Here is a 5,714-nt window from a genome sequence, read left to right as displayed (position 1 = left end):
TTAATGCTAGTTGACTTTCACTAATTACATGCTATTTGGAGTTAGTGACTTTGACTAAGGAAATTGTTATGAGCTTCTCTATCCATTTCAACAATTAAGAAAAGTCTAGGTAATCTCAAGCTTCTTGGATTACTATAGCCAAATTAAGGATTTAAATTAAAGTATTGCACCATTGGATTCTAATGATATGTTCATCAAAAGTCAAAGTGAGGAAACTTTAAGTCAACCTTCTCTCCCTTATTGATTTTACATCAAACTCTTATTTTTGTTGCATTTGTCTATTTAAATCATAGTTAATTCTAGTTTGTTTCAAGTGTTTCAAAACACCAACCCCCCCCCCCCCCATTTTATATTTATTGTCATTTTACAAGTATTTTTACAAAGAGATTTTTTCATAGAGTTATAAATTGAACCAATCTCCGTGGATTCGATCCCTTTACCACTATACACTATTTTAGTGTGTAATATTTAGGGTTATTATTTGTGTTGGCCTCGACAACCACCAAATTTTTGGCGCCGTTGCCGGGGATTGGTTTATTTTTAATCAATTTGTTTCTCTATGCCCAGATCTCAGCGTACAGGTGACTTGATTTACAATCCAGAAATTGAAAAAGAAGCAAGGCGTTTGGCGAAGGAAAAGCGAATTGAACGTGGTCAAACTTCTAATCCTCACGGGGATCCGGAGGTTGAAACCGCTTCATTAAGTGATATAGAGCCCGATTCTAGTCCCGACCCTCGCCAAGAAATTCCCGAAACACCACCCCTACAAAAAAAATCCACCCATTATTGAACCAATTGAAATGGTGGATGGAGGAGAATTTCCCGAAAGAACTTTGAGGCAAATGATGGAGACCGATGTTACACAAACTCCAACCGGTATCAATTACCCGGTTTTGGAAGGAAGCTCGGAGTTGAAGTCAAGTTTAGTCCATCACCTACCAACTTTCCATGGATTGGAGAATGAAGACCCTCATAAGCATTTGAAGATGTTCCACATTATTTGCACTAGCATGAAGCCACAAGGGTCAACCGATGACCAAATCAAGCTAAGGGCATTCCCCTTTTCATTGGCCGATAGAGCAAAAGATTGGTTATTCTATCTTCCACCGTGGTCGATCAACTCATGGACCGACATGGCAAGAGCTTTCCTTGACAAGTTTTATCCCGCCTCAAGAGTCTCAAGTCTTCGAAATGAGATTTGTGGAATCCGCCAAGGTCAAAATGAGACTTTCCATGATTATTGGGAGAGGTTCAACAACTTGTGTTATAGTTGCCTACAAGACCAAATCCTGGAACAACTCCTCATTCAACACTTCTACGAGGGATTGTTGTCAATGGAGAGAAGACTAGTTGATGCCTCAAGTGGTGGAGATGTCTTTAGTAAAACCCCACAGCAAACAAGACAACTTTTGAACACCATAGCCGGGAATTCACAACATTTTGGCCCTCGCCAAGATATGAAAAGAGACACACAACACAAAGTCAATGAAGTGGGAACATCAAATCTCGAGTTTCAAATCAAAGATCTAACCTCCGTTGTCCAAAAGCTAGCCATGGGGCAAACTCCACAAGTGATGGTTTGTGGAATATTTGCAACAATGGGACATCCTACGGATATGTGTCCCATCCTTCAAGAAGATACGGAGCATATGAATGCCACAGGAGAGTTCCAAAACTACCACAACAAACCATCCGGTTACCAAAATGCATATAGTTCAAGTTGGAAGCCAAATCCCAACATGAGCTACAACCCAAGACCATTGCCTCAAAATGCATTGGTTAGACCATCCTATCCAGCACCACAACCTCATTACCAACATCAACAACCACACTATCAACCCAAACCGCACCCTCCACATCATCATCAACAACCTCCTCAATCTCAACCAAGTAGCTCCGGAATGTCTCTTGAAGACATTGTCAAATCTCTAGCCACTAGTACCCAACAATTCCAAAAAGAAACAAGGACTAGTATCTCCAACCTTGAAGCACAAATGGGAGATATAGTTACATCCATAAGCAAGTTGGAATCCCGTGGTAAACTCCCTTCTCAAACCGAAAAGAACCCAAATGTCAATGTGGTGACCTTGAGAAGTGGCAAACAAGCCGGAGAAAGTAGTTCAAAGAAGAAGCCGAGGGAAGAAGAAGAAGAGATAGAAGTTATTCCCGTTGAAGTACCTATAATCAAGAATGATGCACAAGCTGGAGTTCCAAAGAAGACTGCCCCTCTAGTAACACCAATAACCACTCAACCACCGTTCCCCTCTCGACTTGCAACTTCAAAGAAGAATATGGAGGAGAAAGAGATTTTGGACACCTTCCGAAAGGTGGAAGTAAACATCCCTCTACTTGATGCAATCAAGCAAATCCCGAGATATGCAAAGTTCTTGAAAGAACTTTGTACCAACAAGAGGAAGTTGAAGGGAAATGAGAAAATTTTGATGAATGAAAACGCATCTGCGGTTTTACAAAGGAAACTTCCACCCAAATGCAAAGATCCCGGAATGTTCACGGTTCCTTGCAAGATTGGAGATGTCACTTTTAGTAGTGCTATGCTTGATCTTGGTGCTTCTATCAATGTCATGCCCTATTCAGTGTATGAATCATTAAATGTCGGACCCTTAAGTGAAACCGGTGTCATAATCTCTCTTGCGGATAAATCAAGTGTCTTTCCTAGAGGTGTTTTAGAAGATGTCCAAGTGCAAGTGAACCAATTAGTCTTCCTGGCGGATTTCTATGTGATTGATCTAGATGAGAAAGTGTCTTCCAAATCGGCTCTAATCTTGCTTGGGAGACCGTTTTTGAAGACGGCTAGGACAAAGATCGATGTGTATGCGGGAAGTTTGACAATGGATTTTGATGGCGAAACAATAAGTTTTAATATTTATGATGTCATGAGATATCCTAGTGATGTTTCATCTTTGTACTTTGTTGATGTTGTTGAGCCAATTACTCAATAATTGTTTGAGTTATCTAACGGTGATATGTTGGAGATGATCTTAAGCAAAGGATTCGATTGTGGGAAGCTAGCCGCGTAGTTAAAGCTTTATTCTTTGGATCCGGAAGTTGAGAAGTTGGTAAATAAAATGGAGATGAAAAAATCCACAAGATTAGATGTCAAGCAAATTGAATTGCCCCCAACTCATACAAAATTTTCTCCATCCCTTGTTCAACCACCCGAATTGGAATTAAAGGTCTTACCTCAACATTTGAAGTATGCCTACTTGGGAAAGAATGAAACCCTTCTGGTTATTGATATGTGCATATTTAGTGTGTATTAAGTGTAGTATTTATTCATATATTAGCTAAATTGTTGCATATTATGGACAAAAGGTACTTAAAAGTGTTAAATTATGTTTTTCAGTCCAAAGATGAAGCTCGGAAGCGAAAGGAAGCAAGAGAAGCGGTTAGGAGCTCAAGAGTGGAAAGAAGAAAGAAAACACCCATAAAAGGCTTCTACTCGTCGAGTTGCCCCTTGACTCGACGAGTCCGGTCGCGGATTCAGAAAGATAAGCATTCGGAAGTCAAGATAGTTATCGGATTACGACTATTGTGAGAGGGACTCGACGAGTCACCATATGACTCGACGAGTCGGAACGCATATATAAAGATAACTCTACAATGCGAGAAGGGAGAATTCTGGGAGAAGTTTCAGAAGTGCTTAGCTGCGAATAAGAAGCCAGAAGAACCCTAGAAGTCGACCAAGGAAGCTAGAATCCAATCCCGGGAGTAATTAAGGCGTAATTTCACCATTCTACTTAATTCTTTTGTTTTGTCAACATGATTAAGCAACTTGAACTTATTTGTTTGCTGTTATTTACCTTAGTTATGAACTAATTTCTTTAGACTTATGTTTGGGAATACAAAGTTGACAATATGGTTTGATTGATTGGTAGGATTAATTCCAAGTTGGTGATTAATTGTTATTTTAGCTTGCTAAAGAACCTTGTGTATGAATGATAATTAATTTTCTGTTAATAGGAAGATAGTTGATTAGCATGAACATCTATTGATTATCAACCTCATATGATATGTGACCACTATACCATATGTCTAGGATTAATGAATATGAAACTAGGATTAATAAGTAAATTGAGTAAACTCATGTGCAAGCTTGTAAGATGACCATCAAACAAGAGGTTAATTAAGAATAACAAATTAATTAGCTATTGCAAGTCTAACTTAACCCGAATAATTAATCTAGTAAATATAATTAAATTAAGCAATTGGCCACTGTTTGAATTAGTTAATTTGCTAAGGATTAGGGTAGTGAACACAAACTTAATCACTTGAATCGGTAACCAACGAAAGAATTAATCCATTGCACTATTATCTTAAAATCAACCATAAAGTTAACCGAGTTGAACTAAACAAAATTTCTTTCCCATTATTGAATCTAGTTAATTTGTTCTTTTCTAGTCTTGCATTAGTTTTAGTTAGTAAGTTTCTAGTCTTGTAAAACTAGAGAAAACCCCCTTTTTGTTATTTGTTTTATTTAGATAATATTAACATTTATTTTAATTGTTTGCCGTTCCCTGTGTTCGATACCCTGCTTATTTAGCTATACCACAATTGATAGGTTCACTGCCTTTTGTGTGTTATTTGATAATTAAAGTAGGATTAAAACTAAGTGAGTTTTACACACATCAAGTTTTTGGCGCCGTTGCCGGGGAACGGTTCTAAATAGTTAATATTATTTGCTAATTGTTATTATTATTATTATTTTTTTGTTGATTAATTTTTTTTATTTAGTTTATTTTTATTTTTATTTATTATGTATTTTCCAAATCTCGATGCTTTTGATGCTTTTCTTGAGGAAGTAGTACAGGAAATTGAGCATGAAGATGAGGAGTATGACTCAGATGAAGATTTGAAGAAATTTGATAGATGGTTAGATAACATCTTGCCCAACACACAAGAACAATCTGAGTTACAAGAGCTAGAGTTAAAAGATGAAGAATTTAATCCAGAAAGAGATTTGGAGGAACTAGAAAGGTTGCTGGCAGAGAGGTCAGACGAAGAACAAGAAAAACCTGAGTTGCAGGAACCAAGTTGTGGTTTGACCATTACCACGACGTGGCCCCCTGTTCTTCCGATTTGTGTTTCGAAGCATGGGGTGACGATTCCAACTTTGGAGAAAGTTCTAAATCACGATCCATTTTTGATTAGTATCCAACCGGTTCCATCCCTTGTCAAGATCCTTGGGTTTTATGAATTCAAGATCGTTTGGCCAATTTTTGAAGCGAAGAGCCAAATTTTACAAATTGGTCCAAAGAAAATATTTAATGCAATGGATGGATGGGCATCAAATTTATTAGAAGTTTATTAAGTTGAGAGTCCAGCTAAAGACTCGCACAAAAAGAAGCGCTTGGCGGGAGGCAACCCGTCGTTAGAGTTTGCTTTCTTTTACTCTTTATTTTTATTATTATTTTTGTTTTGTGTTTCAATTTTAATCTTCCAAATCATCGGACTTGTCTGCTTAAGGGAGCGCCTAGCTTAAGGGTGGGGTGAAAAGATTTTGAATAAATAACAAAATTTTAAAAATTAGTAATGTTTTACAAGAGACTCGCCGAGTCTGACCCTGACTCGACGAGTATATATTGATTTCAGAAAAATTTTAACTGCGCGATTGGACTCGCCGAGTCTGACCCTAACTCGACGAGTCGATGTTTATTTAAAAAAAAATAATCATTTTCGAAATTACTTTTACATCT

This window comes from Lactuca saligna, chromosome 9 (assembly GCF_052625555.1).
Source record: "Lactuca saligna cultivar CGN05327 chromosome 9, ASM5262555v1, whole genome shotgun sequence".
In the NCBI taxonomy this organism is placed as follows: Eukaryota; Viridiplantae; Streptophyta; class Magnoliopsida; order Asterales; family Asteraceae; genus Lactuca; species Lactuca saligna.
This window is presented reverse-complemented; position numbering follows the sequence as displayed.